The sequence below is a fragment of the Bidens hawaiensis genome, unplaced genomic scaffold (genome assembly GCF_021521415.1).
Source record: "Bidens hawaiensis isolate Kalapana, Puna unplaced genomic scaffold, B.hawaiensis_p1.1 tig00001961_1, whole genome shotgun sequence".
NCBI classification, from domain to species: Eukaryota; Viridiplantae; Streptophyta; class Magnoliopsida; order Asterales; family Asteraceae; genus Bidens; species Bidens hawaiensis.
Window position 1 is genome coordinate 129100 of NW_027491109.1, and position 15745 is coordinate 144844.

At 34.9% G+C, this 15745-nt stretch overlaps 1 pseudogene across 1 annotated transcript; it reads left to right on the plus strand.

Annotated features, from left to right (window-relative positions):
* Positions 1 to 12530: 12530 nt before the first annotated feature.
* LOC143602655 (uncharacterized) lies at positions 12531 to 13782 on the plus strand (annotated as a pseudogene). Its single transcript, XR_013147888.1, has 3 exons — positions 12531 to 12670; positions 12756 to 13025; positions 13115 to 13782. The product of XR_013147888.1 is annotated as an uncharacterized LOC143602655 (transcript).
* The last annotated feature ends 1963 nt before the right edge of the window (positions 13783 to 15745 follow it).

The window sequence follows — 15745 nt, forward strand, 5'->3', positions numbered from 1 at the left end:
AAAGGATGAAGGTGGCCGAAAAAAGGTTGGTGTTTGGTGGTTGGTTGGTGTTTGGGATGAAGGTGGCCAGAAAAAGGTCCATCACACCACACCACACCACACCACCACCCCTACCAAATTACATCCAAATGTGATGAATTTGGGGTTGGTGATGTGGCACATTTTGATTGAGTGGGGTATGTGATGAGTTTTGCACCACCCCACCCCCCTAGCTGACTTGTATTCGATGAAGTTTTTGGCCACCGCTTTCTTTCCAAGTCTTGACGGTTCCTTACTTTTCTTGCGATTCGGGCGTGTGGGTGTGGGTATGTCTTCGTCGGGATTGTCTTCGGGTTCCTCGTTCAAGTTCATGCTCGGCATGTTGCATGACAAGCCGCCGGTAGACGTTGTGTTGTCCCCGGACTCGGAAGTTTTTGATCTTTTTGAAGAAAATCCTTTCTTCCTTGGAGCCGTTGGTCCGTTCAAATTGACCAACGAAATCGGTTCCCACTTCGCGTGATGTCTCGCAATCTCTCACACTTCCAAGTGGGGAAAATCCTTACATATGTAAACTCGGACATATTCGGCCAAAGCGTTCTTTATGGTAGTCGCCTCGCTCACTCCGCTTTGTGGAGTTCGGGACTACAAAACATTTAGAAAAAATATATATATCAAATTGTAAACATAAAGTAATAGATTATAAAATAAATAAACTAAATAATTACCTCTTGGACGTAACAAGCATTAAATTTTGACATTTTTTTATTCAAATCTCCCCACTTGCCAATCATTTGATCCTTGTTTCGTTCGGTTGCGCCGGGAAGTTTCGAGAAATGTTCTTTAATACGTTTCCATAACGCTTCTTTTCTTTGTTGGTTTGAGTGTTTTTTTTATTCGGATCAATGTAAATAAGCCTTGGTCAAGGCGACCTACTCATCGGTCAACCAACGCCGAGCACCTCTTTGATGCGGCTTCTCATCCGCGGATTCATCTTCATCCAAAGTTTGCACTTCGTGACGAAAAGCACTTGCAAATTGATGTATAACCTCGTTATCGTCTAGGGGATCGATGGACATTTGAGACGGTTGAGATCCAAACATTTGAAAAACATTATTTGGATAATTTTGGGTAGAAAAAGGTGGAATAAAAGGTTGGTTTTGATACGATTGGTTTTGGGACGGTTGATAATAACGTTGTTGTTGGGAATGTTGTTGTTGGTTTTGGGACGGTTGAAAAGGTTGTGGATAATAAGGTTGTTGTTGGGAAGGTTGGTTTGTGTCGGGTTCGTCTTGTAAGCGAAATCTCATTGGTTCGCCTGGATTTTGTCAAACCTTGGTTGGGTTTGGGTTTTCTTTGAACCCGACCCACGTTTCTTAGAACCCTCCATTTGATATGTTAAAAATGGTGTGTGTAGTAGAAGATTTTGAGTTGGATTTGAGTTGGATTTGTGTTTGTTTTGAAAATATATTGTAGTTATGAATATATAGGTAAAATATGTTTTTTTTATTTCCAAATCCATCCCAAACGGTCATCCCACCCAACGGCTCTTTTCCTTGATTTTCACCCAATTCCACGCGTGATGGCCATCACTCAACCCCACCATCACTTGCATGATACACCACCGGTGGCGGTGTGGGGTGAGCCCATCACGCGTGATGGGCCTTCCTCACGCAGTGCCCCGGGTGGCATAATGTATTGTTTTTACTTTTTACCAATTAATACACTCAAGTGATACTCATGTAAGAGCATCCACAATGCATAAGCAAAGTGGATAAGTCTAATAAGCTATTTCTCTCTCCTCTCTCCTCCTCTTCTCTCACCTCTCTCCTAATCATCTCTCACAATGTTTGTTTTAAAAAAACTAAATGTTAGATTTTATCTTTCATATATTTCTCTCTCCTCTTTCATTCGCATAAGCTCCACCTAGGCTTAAATATGAAGTGAACATGTGTATTGGAGATGCTCTAAGAATTAACATGGTGTTTTTACTAGTAAAATGCAGTTAAATTATCAAAATTCACAAGTAGTTTTATAAAGTTTTCAAATCCATGAGTAATGCATTCACGACAGAATCCCCTAGAATACCGCTAGTGAATAAACTAATACATCTAAGTAAGAATCCATATGTATTGTATTCATAACTGAAAATTTTTAGAATCCAAAATAAAGTATCCATCACATTTTCTTTTTGAATAACAATATTATATTCACAACACAACTAGCAAAAACTAGAAGTCAACAAACAAAACAACATTACAATGAGAGAATAAATTACGGTTCTATTACATCAAACTTGCACTATGTTCCCCGATTTTCTTAGATCTTCACCATCCACAGGAAAGTAAGAACCTTTACTTCCGCCGCTAATTTATTTGCATTCATATTAACTGCATTAAAAATCATGTCCTTTCTAGATCTCCATATACTCCAAATCATGACTCGGAATTTGCTTGTATAGTCTTTTTTGTGTGTGTTTGGCTCTGGATCAAAGGATCTTGATACTCCATGACGTCTGTTATTGAGAAAGCATAGAAAGGAAGAAGTTTACACCAATAAGTTATTCCTTGCCAAACCGTGTCGCCATAGGACATATAATTAATAGGTGTTCAACCGTTTCCTGGTAATCCAAGCAAAAAAGGACATATTGTAGTATGAACATGTACGTTCCTCTTTATAGGTGCGAGATGAGTGACATTCTTTTCAATCATCGTTCTCCAACAAAAGCCGTTTACTTTTTAAGGAATCCAATTTGTTCACGCATACAAGTATGTGTTGTTCACCACGGATTGATTTTCCAACAATATACGGGTTGAACTAACTATAAGTAAACCGTCTGGGTCAGCACACCAAAGTCATGTATCCTCTTCGTTCGTTAACACCACATCGCTGAGCATTGCATGACACTCGGTTAGTTCGTTTTTTTCTCTAGTACTTTCGGAGAGCCTAACCCAATTCTAATTCCACATAAAAGTATTCCCGACCGTACTGCAACAGTTTGCCTCCAAGCTATCTTTTTAGTGGACCATTGCAAACATAAGAGAAAACCTGGTTTTAAGTGGAATCATGCAGAGCCAGAAGTCTGTTTAGAACCTAATTTTCCCGTTGTTACCCAAAACACCTTTAGAGTAGTTTTGCAGGTCCATGTTATATTCCGGAAAAAATGTTCTAGCGATTGCCGGCCACCCAAGTGCTCGCTATTTAGTTTTTATTGGATCCCGAAGTCCAATGTATTGCATTTATTACTTTCTCCCATAAATAATTGTACTCAGTCCTTAATCGCCACCACCATTTTCAGATTAAACTGTTATTCATATCTTTAACGAGCCTATTCCCAATCCTCCCGATTCCTTTGATGCTATCACCTTTTCCCATGCGACCCAATTTATTTTGTTTTTCCCGAATTAACTAAAATAAAAAAAATAACATGAGTGCATTACCAATAAATACGAATACGCAATAACGCAAAAATTCCACAAGCTAAACTCATAATCCACGTTTTAGTATTCACTTGCAAATACACTAAATTATTATCATTACCCTCTTGTAGTGTATGCACAGGTGAATACACCATAATGTTTCACTTAATTACGATGTTGTTACTAGGGTTGGCATATCGTGTATACTCGTATATGATAAAAAGCGAACACGATAAGATACGGACTCCAAACAAGTATGCATGTACACGACACGAAAACTTATCGTGTACCTGTATCCTAAACCCGAACACAAATTTGTTAATACCAGGGACCTGTTAATACCGTTATCGCTGCTGCAACTGCAAGGAGGCCAAACTACCAAAGCATCGGAGATGTAGAGAGGTAGACCGGAGAATTGAAGGGTTGCGACTACCGGAGATGTGGAGGGAAACCACCAAACTAACCGAGATCCGAAGAGGGAGAATCGGATAAGGGTTTGTGTGTCGTCTGCTTGATGTTGGATTTGAAATGATATGTGTCGTATTTAATTGTTTAATTGGTATAAAAATTTAAGGTTAACAATTTAGGGCATTTAACATATTATATTATTATATACTTTTATTTATAAAAAAATCTAATCAGGTTCTACGGGTACTTAACAGGTAAACGGGTATTTTACCTGTATAGATACGAAAATTAACATCTCAATGTGTGTCTACTTGTTTAGTACACGAAACATGTTATGGTCATACCTAATACATGTTAAAGTCGTGTAGGTTTGTGTCGTGTATTCGTGTATCATGTCTAAATTTCCAGCCCTAGTTGTTACGTTACGAGTTTTTCATGTATACCCGACATTAAAAAATAGATTTGGAATGGAAGAAGGAATGTAATACACAATGGAATGAAATGACCCATTATCGTTTTTTATCATATTTGGTTAACCTATAGAAATGAAATTATTTTATGTTGTTTGCTAATAAAAGATAAAATATAAAAAAAACGTATGAATGAAATAAAGATGTTACAAATTCTCATATCTCAAAATTATAAAATACAAAAAAAAAACATTGCAATGGCGATGGTGGTGGCGACAGCGCGGGGGTGGTGGTGACGGTGGTGGTGGTGGTTGTCAGGTGAAGAGAGTATGGTGGAAGAGGAATGAAATGATAAAAAGAATTGATGAGAAAGAATGGATTTGATGGAATTAGATTTATTGTGAAATCGTTGATTCTATTTCATTGACCAACCAAACATCATTTTTTTCATTATCTTGCAATGAGTCATTTCATTCTCCATTCATTCATGCCTACTAAATGCTACCTTGATGTTCTCTCTTATGGATGTATATTTACCCACACTCATGGGGCTGTTTGGCAATCTAGTGTTGAACCATTAAGAATTAAGAGATGTGATTGTTTAAGATGTAACCTCTTAATGGTCGGCATGCTTTCGAAACTTACTCATTAATAGACTTCATGAACCACTAAGATGTCTAACCAAACATGTTTGATCTCTCACCAATCTAGAAGTAGCCTATTAATAGAATAATTAAGAGGAAACATTTAAGAAAATAATCTATTACATATTACACTTGTTTATTAAATATCGTAATTCATTGTGTTAAATAAGTTAAAACAAAAGTGTCTAATTGTCTATAGTGTCTACAATAATTGACAACATGTCCTCATAAATGTATGTCACATGATGTTAAATGCCACGAGAACACTTAAATTAAATTAATATTCTAGTACACTCGTCTCTTAATTTATTTATAAAACTCGGATTAATTAATATAAAGCTGGGCCCGTAATAGACGTTTTGATTCCCTCATCGTAACTTCATGTTAAATATATATATACTAGTTTTTACCCCTCGTATTATAGGGGTTGGTTTATATTTTTTGTTTTAATATTTATTTATTTGTTGAATTTATATTTTTTTATTGTATGAAAGTTAATAATATACTTATGGTTTGATGATAAATTGTTTCACAAATAAATGAGATGTTATAACCCGGTTTAAAAGCTATATGGTTTTGATGAGACTCAAAACCCGTTTATTTTTTTTTACTATAAAATTGTTTTTTTAATTATAAATAATATTTATAAAAGTTAATAATATACTTATGGTTATTTTTTTTACTATAAAATTGGTTATTTAATTTGAATAATATACATATCTTTTTTAAAATAAATAAGATATTAATTTTTAGTATATTCTATTTTATAGGATTTTTACATCAATAATTTGGTGAGTTTAATTTTTTATTTAATGAGATGTTATAACCCGTTTAAGAAATATCTGGGTTTGGCAAGACCCATACCCATGAATTCGGGTCAAATGCATGAGAAGCCTCCATTTAAAAATCAAGCAAATCTTGTGACTCCAAAAAAAGGGGAAGCGACCACATCACGACACGTAGGATTTTTATGTTTTCGTTTATATATATTATAGATACGCATCCATAGATAAATTATTAATAAAATAAAAGTTGATAAAATATTTAAAAAAAAACATAATCCATTGCCTTTTGAATATATTATTTAAGTAAAATAGCTAAGGCTTCTCACTAGAACAAGTTTAGATCACCGACACTACCACATGCATTTTGATTTTTGAATTTTATTTTATTTTATTTTATTTTCTTCAACCACAAAAAGCATTTCATATTACCCAAGTTCGATCTTAAAACATCGGTGTTCTCTTATAGTGACGTACACTTTTTGAAATCAACCAGGACTCATCAAAAAATCGTCACAAAATTATTGTCACATATGTGGTTCGAATCTGGATACATCATGCTATCTCATACTTAACTCAGCTAACATTTGCCAACAGAGTAAATGATCTTTATCAATTCTTTTTAAGTTTATTGCCTATTGAAATATGAAAAAGTAAAGTTAAAATGAGAAATGATATTAATGACGTCATAAAATCACATGGGAGATAATGGCACCGAAATCAAAGACGCGGACAGCAAAGTCAAAAGGACATCAAGGCGACGGTGCTACAACGACGCGTTATTAAACATATTTTTATTCATTAATTTAATACTTCATTTAACCTTTGCTATCTATGTATTATTAAGTAAAAAAACTATTTAATGTTTGCTAACGTCCATGGAGTAGGGGTGATTTTTGTGTTAGTTTTTCGGGTTGGGTTATTCAGATTTTAAAGTTTAAATTCTCGACCCGAAACTCAAATCCAAATCTCTCACGGTTTTTTCGGGTTCTGGTAGTTTGGGCTTTTTCAGACTAGGTTAATTGAGTTTCGAGTATCATAGAAAACAAACAAATATTAAAAAACTACAACACTAAAACAAAAACTAACATGTTCTTTTTAACTCGTAACGTAAATAATCAATAACAAAACAAAAATGACATGACAAAACAATCTAAACAACACTAAAATTTTATAAAGTCTAACTAGAATAAAAAAAATTAATATAATCGTCCTCAATATGTCATAATTAGAGTGTTCGATTATGGTTGTTTTTTTAGGTATAAATCGCAAACATTAATAAATAGTAAATAGTCTATCCATAATAGGTGGAATAACAACATCTGATATAAGACTATTATTATTTGGTTTTAAAACTAAAAGTTTATTCGGGTTGACCCGAAACCCATAATCGTACCCAAGAACCAACCTGAATTACTTTGGTTTGGGTTTGAGTTTGCCAATTACTTTGGTTTTGGGTTTGTTGGATTGGGTTAGTTCGAGTTCGGGTACAGGTTTTTTCGAGTTGGATTTTGGGTTTCGGATAAAAGTGACAGCCCTATCAGATCAAAGATGTTTATTATAATAAATAACTTTTATATACCTTTAACTAAACATAATAAAATTATTCAAATAGTTAGGTGCCATTATTTTAAAAGTAAATAACCGTCCATGGTATAAAGCAAGAGTAAATTTAGACCTTAAGCAAGAGTAAATTTAGACCTTAAGTTTTTCTGTGTTAAGGCCTCAAACACTTTATTAGGGTAAGCATAAAATCAAATTAATTGAATTCAAATTGAATTAACCAATAACCCAACTGTATCAACAGAGGCAGACACATAATCAACGATTAGGTTTTAAACTTTTTAAACTTTGGTTCGGTTATAGTTATGACAGTTTAAATAACCGAACCGAATTAACCAAACCTTATAACAAAACCGACTATTATAGGGTCAAATCAATGGGTCCACTTCATATTTTCTAAAAGTTAGACCACCCGTACTGGGCGCGTTTTGGGTTGCTTTATGATGGATAACGCGGGGGTACACCGCCCCCCCTGCGTTATGTTGATTTTTTTTTTGTGCGTTGTATACAAAATGCGGAGAATGGCACACTAATCAAAAATGGACCGTTGCTTTTTGACCGTTGGAGAATAATAAAAAAAATATTTCCTATATATTAAACCATTTCATCCCCAATCAAACCTCATCAAATTTATAAAAATTCTCTTTCAACTCTATAAAAATTCCTTACATAAAATTCACTATATATGGATCCTCCATCTATATATAAACAGTTTTTCGGGCCCGACCAATAAGCCGAGGACGTGGAGGAGGAACAGGCGGTTACAAGTGCGATTATGCTCCCGACAAAGTATATGAGTTCCGTTACGGGTGCGATTAGCTCTCCACCCCCCGTTTCAAAAAGAGCATATATCGAACGAGATCGTGCCGAAGCCAACAACCGGTTGATGGCGGATTACTTCTGCGACTCGCCGAGATACAAGAACCCGAATACCTTTAGGCGTCGTTTTCGGATGTCTAAAAATTTATTTATGCGCATCACCAGTGATTTGGAGCGTGAGTTTGATTACTTTCAGCAAAAACTTGACGCTCGAGGGACGCTAGGATTCACGGCTATTCAGAAGGTTACGTCAGCCGTACGCGTGCTCGCCTACGGAAACACGACCGACATCAACGACGAGTATTTAAAGATGGCCAAAAAAACAACTCGGGACACCTTGGAGTATTTTTGTTACGGTACGTTTTGTTTTTTTTTTAATAGTTTATCACTTGTTTACTGTGATCATTTATTTTATAAAAGTTTTGTAAAATATATGAATATTTAAACTATATGGACCACATTATCTGAGAGAGCCCATCGTTAACGATCTATGTCTTTACGAGGCACATACAAGGGTGCATGGTTTCCCCGGCATGATAGGGAGTGTAGATTGCATGCATTGGGAATGGGCTAATTGTCCAACTGCATGGCGAGGTCAATTCACACGAGGTGACCAGAAGGGACCAACGGTCAGCCTTCAAGCGATCGCTTCATACGAACTTTGGATTTGGTCGACATTCTTTGGTGTTCCCGGTTCCAACAATGACATAACCGTCTTAGAGCAGTCTCCTGTGATGGAGAGTTACATATCTGGGACCGTTCCCGTCGCTTCGTTTTGGGCTAACGATAACTTCTACCATCATGGGTACTATCTGGGTGATGGAATATGTCCAGAGTTCGCGATAATCGTTAAAACATTCAGAGACCCGATGGATGAAAAAAGACAGTATTTTAAGAAAGTGCAAGAGTCTGCGAGAAAGAATATTGAGAGGTGTTTTGGTGTTCTTCAACAACGATGGCATTATGTTAAAAATCCTTGTCGTTTGTGGTCTTTAGAAAGAATGAGATGTGCTATGTATGCATGTATCATAATTCATAACATGATCATCGAGGACGAGGGAAGAGCAATATGTCCAACATTCATACCGGACCCGGATCCACCACGGACTCCGGCAAGTATGGAGCAACGACCTGAAAACTCGGATTCCGTGCGGTCAAGAGAGATACATAACGCACTAAAGGATGATTTGGTCCAACATCTTTGGATGTATCGGCCTCTGCCTGGTGAAAACGATGATCAAAACGAGGGCAACAATGAAGACGATAATGAAGACAACGACGAAGACGATGAAAACGACGATGAGGACGACGAGGACGACGACGAAGAGGGCGAAGACGGCGACGACGAAAACAACGACGAATAGTTTTTTTTTTATTTTCTTGTAATATTTATTTAATAAAATATTATTGTTATTTAATTATTCTTATTAAAAATAAAAAAAAAAACAAAAAGTGTAAAAGTGACTGGGCGTCACGTGGCGCATAGTGCCTGGATGTAGAGAGTTACGACTACAGTCTGTTTTTGTAAAAAACCATAACTCTGACTGGGCGCCACGTGACGCATAATGTCTGGTAGTGGAGCTTTGTAATTACGCATGGTCTTAACTCAAGTTAGTCAAAGCAAGGGCCCATTACCAATTACAATTATAAAACATGCAAGTCAAAATTTGAGCCCAATCACATTGACTAAATACCTAAAATTTAGGGTAACATTAGACTTTATCAATTTTGTTTTTGTTAGAATAACAACTCGTCTAACTCGTTCGTCGCTCGCTCGGAAATTGCTGGGAAAATGCTCGCTCGTTTTTTTGCTCGATTGAAAGCGAGCCGCTCTGCTCGGTTCGGCTCGAATATTTTTAATATATTTTATATATAGTTATGTATGAAAAAATATATAAATATATAGACAAAACACATAAATATAAGCTTATAATTATTTTTACCCCTTTAAAATATTCATATTCCTTCAATTTTATAGTTTATTTGTTCGGTTCAAGTTTTTATAAAACTATAAGTTTGTTTAAATGATCATTATATCACATTTTAAAATGATTAATAATAAAAATTAACAATCTATTACACGTTTGTTTAAAAACTACTAATTTATTTATAAAATATATTATTTACAAACTTCAAGTTTGTTTTTTGTTGAAAATTTTAAAGTGAAAAAAAAAAATAATGCTCGAAATCGCTCAATGTTCGATCGAAAAATGCTCGACTCGATTTTGGCTCGTTTCGGTTTTGGCTCGGTTCGAATTTTAGCCGTTCGGTTCGGTTCGGTTCGGTAAACGAGCCAAGCAACGAGCAAGCCTTCGCTCGGTTCGGTTCGGTAAACGAGCCAAGCAACGAGCAAGCCTTCGCTCGGTTCGGCTCGGCTCGGCTCGTAAACAACCCTAAACAACTCACTCATCCATGAGTCCATGACCCATCAGACTTTTATGAGAGATGATACCATTAATATGATCTAACACATAACACATCAAGATAACTAAATGTTATTTAGTAGTCTTTAATTAACCAGAGATCATGATTATGTTTATGTATAAAAACTGGATTGTTAAAATTATAGATGTTAAATACATGATCAATTTTAAATAAAGAAACATATAATCATATGTATGAACCTCAAGTAGTATGTGTATATTATACTATGATTATAATGTATCTCAAAGTTTAAAAGATACAACTTTAATGTTGTTATATATGTAAATGGGTAAATAGTTTAACGGGGCAAATAGTTTTTTTTATCTCATCATGAATTTTTAGTTATTTAAAGAAAACTTACACATTTACATTGTCATCTTTACCTAGCTCTTTGTTATTTAAAGAACTATAACTTTTAATGAAAATCTTACATCTCTTTAATTTGAATATTAGAGTGCTTAAACTGAACGAGTTTTATCTTATTGCATTGTCGGTCTTCAAGCAAGTGTTCACGGGCATTCACTAATTGAATCCTTGTACTAAACGAGTTTTATTTCAATCGCACTGTCGTGGCTTCGAGCAAGTGTTCACGGACGTTGGTTCAGTAAGGCTTTTTTCCCGGATCAAAAGGCAGTTATCTCGATGTGATGAATTTAGCTAGTAGCACATTTAACGGATTCATTCATCGTTAAAAAAAATTAAACAGTGTTATAGTTTTTTATTTATTTAAAAATTTTAAAGTATAATATTTAAAATAAAATAAAAATATTTAGTTATTTGGTAAAAGAAATAGAACTCTAATCCTTCCTTCCTTCCTTCCTTCCTTCCACACGCCTTTGCGTCAAAAACTCCGGTAATAATATCATTCATCTCCGTTATTACCTGTTTTCATTTCATGTTTCATGTTTGTATGATAAATACGTTAATAAGTTTTTTAGGTTTCTCTGATATGTTTATTAATAATCATCTATTGTGCTGTATCATTTTGGTTCTTAATGATTTGATGAGGTTAATTAATATCGTGTTATTTGTTCTAGTTAAATGCGCATTATGATTTAATTACGTCATTTCCTTGGTACAATGGATATGTTGTTGGTGACTTGATGTTATTTGCAAATTTAAAGTATGTTAATGATGTGCTTTTTATAAGTCATTCGTTTTGTGAGCTTTTTTTTGTTCTCCAACGCGCTTCTGCGTGTGATGATGATGATGATGGTGATTAAGGGTATGAGTGTGAACGAGATGAGCTCAGGCTTGAGCTTGGTCCGTTTTGAATAATGACTGTTCGAGCTTGGCTTGTTTCGAGCTCGTTTTTTAAAACTTAAGCTCGGCCCATTTATTAATTATTAATTAATTTATATAATTAGTTCAAAAGGGGCTTGCAGCGCGGCTTGCTGTCAGATTGCCTTCTATCTTGATGTAAAGTTGTAAACACTATATTTTATTAAGATAATAATAAACAGTATTTTATTTACATTTATAATTATCTTTATATGATTTTTATGTATAATATAATATAATATATATTATTTAGTTAATTTTTCTCATACTTTTATATATAATAAGTATTATTATATAAAAAATATATTCAATACATTAAATACAAAATATATAAACAATAGGTTCGTTTGGGCTCGTGAGCCAACTTGAGCTCAATAAGTAAAGCTCAGGCTCGAGCTCGTTTATTAAACAAGCTCTTTTAAAGGCTTGAGGTCGGGCTTCAGCTCGTTTAAGCTCGGCTCGATTCAAGCTTTTAGTTTTAACTAGCCAATCTCGAGTAGCTCATGAGCCAGCTAGGCTCATTTGCACCCATAAGGGCTAGAGTAAAACCCTAGAAAATAATCAATTTTGAAACGAAGAGTTGATATATATACTTTAATTTGGATGTTGTTGTTTATATAAGTCTGCAGCATACTGTTATGGTGAATGGATATATATATATATATATATATATATATATAATATCTGTTTCAAAAAGCTAGTGCAGTGTTGTTACTTGTTAGTTGTAACATTATACATATTATACTGGAAAGCAATGTGTAGGCTGTAGCTCTGAGATTTCTAATGAGTTGAATATATGCAGCATATAATTTGACACTAGGAAGCAATGGATAAGACGTCCTACTGTCCTTTTAACGAGCAAGACATTCAAAGATGCCCGTTTTTAAGGAACATCAACAAAACCAACCAATTTCTCGTTCGCCTCACTCCATCTGCCTGTTCCGGTATGTTGTTTGAAGTTAAATTATTAATACTTTTATGGATTGGTAATATTGCAGTAAAATTTTACTACCAAATCCTACTTTACAGGAAAATGGAGCGAGGGGTCCAATATTTGAAGATGACTCCAACTTTGATATGGCTTTCAAGCTTTTCCATGGAAAAGACGGTATTGTCCCTCTCTCTGAAGAGACGAAACCTGAATCCGAACCAAAGTTTAACCCTTTAGCTGCAAACATTGCAAGAATCAGCATGTCAGCGTTTGGACCGGGAGGACCGTTTAGTTTTGGGTCCTTTTCTGAAAAATGGAAGATGCGGAAACGTGAATCTGAATCATCCAAAACGGAGTCGTCACATAAGGTACATTCGTATGTGATATGAACAAACATTGAAATACATGCATATTAATAAATTTTGAGTGTACAAGTATTAAGATTGCTTTCATTCAGGGAGATACATCGACACATGAAGCACTCGGGAATGAGTGGTTGGAAAAGGGAAACTGCCCAATCGCCAAGTCATATAGAGCGGTAAGTAAGGTACTCCCACTAGTATCGTCGGCTCTTAAACTGCCACCTGGAGTCAAGATTAAATGTCCACCAGCTGTAGTTGCTGCCCTAGCAAGGACCGCCTTTACGCCCTCAATCACTGCCCGAGAAAATGCTGATCATAGGAATGTTGGGAGTGGCGAGAACACACTCGTAAATTCTCGCTATCATGGTTCATTGCAGTACATGCAGCCGTGCCTTTTATAGCCATGCTCAGAAAGTCGGTTTTGATGCCCAAAACTGCTACGGCATTCACCATTGCAGCGTCTATACTCGGTCAGGTTATTGGGTCAAGAGCTTAACGGTTTAGGTTAATGAGGGCCCGAACCCCGATGCTGGCTCAAGTGGTTACTGTGGAAACCATTGCAGGTCATGGTTTGAACGATGGTGATGGTTTAACCGAGGGTAGGTGTAGGCGTGATGAACCGATAGGGGTAAGGTACCAATCGTCTTCATCATCAACTGGTGTGTGTTATTAAGGTAAGTATTTGCCTATTTGGTAATTGGTACTATGAAACTAGCTATGCTTATGCTATTGTATGACTATATTAAAGAGTGAATAAAAATGGCTATTAGCCTATTATGTAGGACTCTGTTCATTAGGTGTATCTTTTAGGCAATGTTTATGTAAATTATATATTTATTACTCGGGAAAAATATTTTATTGCGAATAACAAGATATTGAGTAATTGTTTGCATAGTTCGCGAGCCTAGTAGAAAGGACGGGGTAACAAATTAAATTGGGTTCAGGTTAAAATTAGATGTTTTGAAAAAGTATTAATCTGGTTCGGGTTTAAATGGGTTTGGCTTGAAGTTGGTCTTTAGGGAAAAAAATATGAGAGAACAATATCAAAATCGATTTACACGCTATATATGCTTTTATGGGGGCTAATGGCGATGGATGTGACGCATCAGTGGTGCTTGCCATTTAGGCTTATTTGAAGTTAGCATATGTTATAATATAGTTCAGTTCGGTAGAATGTGGGTCTCCAAAACTTGATGTACGACTTACAAGTAGATACAAATTAACCAGTTTTATAATTTTAATTAAGACAATTTTCTTTTATCTAAATAAGTGGGTATGTAATCCTACGTATAGCCCATTTGAAAAGGAATTGCTAACGGGGTTACTTTTCAATTAATATGGAATTGCTAGATTATACATTTAAAGTTAGGATAGTGTGTAAACATTCCTTGAGTTGTGATTAACCCCGGTCAATAAGTGAAATTGTGATATTAAAATCCAATAACCTTTATATATTATGACTTGCAATTGATAAATATATGTCTATGTCCATTTGAAGTCTTCGACATATTATGAGTTTATGACTATTTTTTGGGTTACATGAGTCAATAATCAAACCATTGAAAATTAACTTTTTGTTTATCTTTGTAATACAAGTTGTATCTGATTACGATACAAGTTTCAATACTTGTAGTATTTTTAACATTTTTAAACTATTAAAATGAAGCAATATTATACTACATCAAAACTTTGTAAATTGAAACAAAATATGTCTTTTATTTGATTAGGTCTATACCATTGTAAAAGTTATTTTTTACAATCATTAGCTATTTTATTCCACGACAGTGTTCATAACAAATGAACACTAAAAACAAATTCGATAGCATGTAACTTTTAACATCATTGATCAAAACCACTGTTTCCGCAAGCTTATATTATAGAAACAGACACAAACTTGAAAAAGCCTTAATTTACAGCACATTTAAATAAGTTAACCAAAACCAAACACAAAACAAACACAGAATAATAAAATTACACATACTGAACTAGAAAAGTACTTAAGTCATCTGAAGAAACAAGCTATTTAAGGATCCATGTGTCCATGACCACAAAAAGCAAACATGTCTCTAAGACAGTAATGTGCCACAAGATAACCAGAGTGAGCAAATCTGTGTTTCGGTGACTGCAACATTGGAGCACGTGTTCCAACAAACATCTGCTGTATAAACAAAAATGTAGTTAACCTCCATAAATGACATAATTCAAACTAAGATGAGAAACTAGAGGTGTGCATGGGTCGGTTTTGTGCTCAAGTTGAACCGAAAACCAAAATTTTGGTTTTCAAGTTTTTTTAAACCATTGGCTTTTGTTTTCCCATTCAGTTCAATCTGGTTTTCTTGGTTTTACCATTTGGGCTTGCAACTTTTAGGCCGACAAAGAAAAAAAAACCTAGTACAAAATAATGAATTTGGACAAAAAAAAAATACTTTTTTAAGTAATAAACTATATATTCGGTTCGGTTCGGTTCAGCTTATTTTCTTTGAATTACATGCAAAACCGAAACAGAACCATATGGTTTTTACAAAACATACCAACGATTTTTGTTTAAGATTGTTTTTTCGGTTACAGATAAGTTCTCAGTTTCATGTACAACCATATCTGAAACCGTTAACTATTTCATTCTACCAGTAGTATCCTACCCTAACCTTTTAAATTTCAGTATTTTGTTCACGTTGAAAAAAATCAACCTATATAGTGACCATGATTAAGTAACCTGTTTTTGCTTT